Source organism: Echinops telfairi, unplaced genomic scaffold (assembly GCF_000313985.2).
Source record: "Echinops telfairi isolate 266 unplaced genomic scaffold, ASM31398v2 ScPeMD7_7401;HRSCAF=8416, whole genome shotgun sequence".
Classification (NCBI taxonomy): domain Eukaryota; kingdom Metazoa; phylum Chordata; class Mammalia; order Afrosoricida; family Tenrecidae; genus Echinops; species Echinops telfairi.
The window spans coordinates 7,050,853-7,052,709 of NW_022111301.1; positions in this window are offsets into that span (position 1 = coordinate 7,050,853).

The following is a 1,857-nucleotide window of genomic DNA, read 5'->3' on the forward strand; positions in this document are numbered from 1 at the left end:
TGAGTGGTAGCTATAGGATATAGAAAAACCATGCCCAATTAGTGATATTGAGTTGATAGGAATATTTTGATACTATGAGATAAAATATTCCTATAATTGTTTCAACAGTTTCTGAGCTTGTACATCTTTGAGGAAGCAGACAAACATCATCTTTCTTAAGCTGAATGGCTGCTGGATTTCAACCAATGACCAAGCACTGAGCAAATACGACACTTAGCTCATGTCGACACCATGGATACTGCATTGGCAGTCTCTGCTTTGAAATAAGCTTGATGATAGGGTAAAATAAATATTAAACATATTTTTCATTATCTTATCTTACATGGGATTTCTGGAGTCACTTCAAATATATATAACATGGTAACACGAACATATTATATAGTCTCTAACTCTTATGGAATAATGAAAATAGAAGAAAAATTAGTACTCAACAATATATTTCTTAAAGCATTGCACTTGTAAAACTTGGAAAGAAATAAGACAAAATAAAACTGAAACTGTTGTGTAATACTCGTTTGTATTTAAAAGTGCTTCTACGAGTACCCATTACCCTTATATAATGTAGACTATTTCACATTTTTGCTTTCAAAGCAGATGGATATAATTATTTAAAATAAGATTCTATGATTTCAAAACATGGCCTTTGTTTCAATGCATTTAGTAGCTAAGGAAACAAATCTACCCTAAAGGAGATCTCTGAACACAAAATAAGTTCGTTACACAACACCATGCAGTTATGGTATTATTTATTTTTAATTTTTTTTCTAATTTCTTTTCAGTCTTATTCCATCTATGCTTTTAACTCTTTTTTTTACAGTTGGATTGGTTTTGACTCATAGCAATCCTACATGTGATAAAATGAATTGCTGCAGAGTCCTAAGCTATCCTCACTTGAGTTTATGTCAGTCCATCTCATTAATGGCCTTTCTCTTTCTACAACCACTCTACTTGTCCATGCATGATGTACTTTTTCAGGGATTTATCTCTCCTAATCTGTCCAAAGTCTGTGAGACAAAGTTTCATCATATTCTCTTCTAAGGAGCATTCTGGCTATACTTTCTCCAAGACAGATTTGTTGGTTCATTTGGAAATCTATGGCATTGTCAATATCCTTCAGGTTTGTCATAATTTAAATGCACTGATTCCTTCATAGACTTCCTTATTCAATGTCAACTTTCATGTGCACATAAGACAATTGAAAATACCATGGCTTGGGTCAGGGCTACCTCAGTCCTTGTCATAGTTAGATGTTCTATCAAGCCAGCAAACTCTCACTCAAGATATAGCGTGATGACTTCTCCGTGGTGGTATGCCTGTTTGATGTCTATAAAGAAATGTGAAGACCCCTTCTTCCATTCCTCCTCCTGCTAGACTGATTTCTTCACTGTATTTCCACAGACTTGGGCTGGTGACCACCAAGTATTTTATCAACACTTGATAGTTGTCAATAGTTCTCAAGTTTCCCCTGAAATGAATACACTCAATTCCATCTCCACTGACACATGCTCTTTCTGCCACCTGCTCCATTTTCATGCTTCATTGGTTGGCAGCTGCCTGCATCAGGTCAGGAAGGGTCACCAGCTGGCATCTGCCTCAAGAGCAAAGGTGCACTTCACTTGCCCATGCTGTGCCTGCACAGGCCACTTTCTTGATAAAAATCCCCCCCCCCATTATCATGATCCCAATTATTCCTTACAAAACTGGCTAGACCAGAGGATGTACACTGGTACAGATAGGAACTGGAAATACAGGGAATCCAGGACGGATGATCCCTTTAGGACCAGTGGTGAGAGGGGGCGATGCCTGGAGGGTGGAGGGTATGTGGGGTAGAAAGGGGGAACTGATTACAAGAATCTA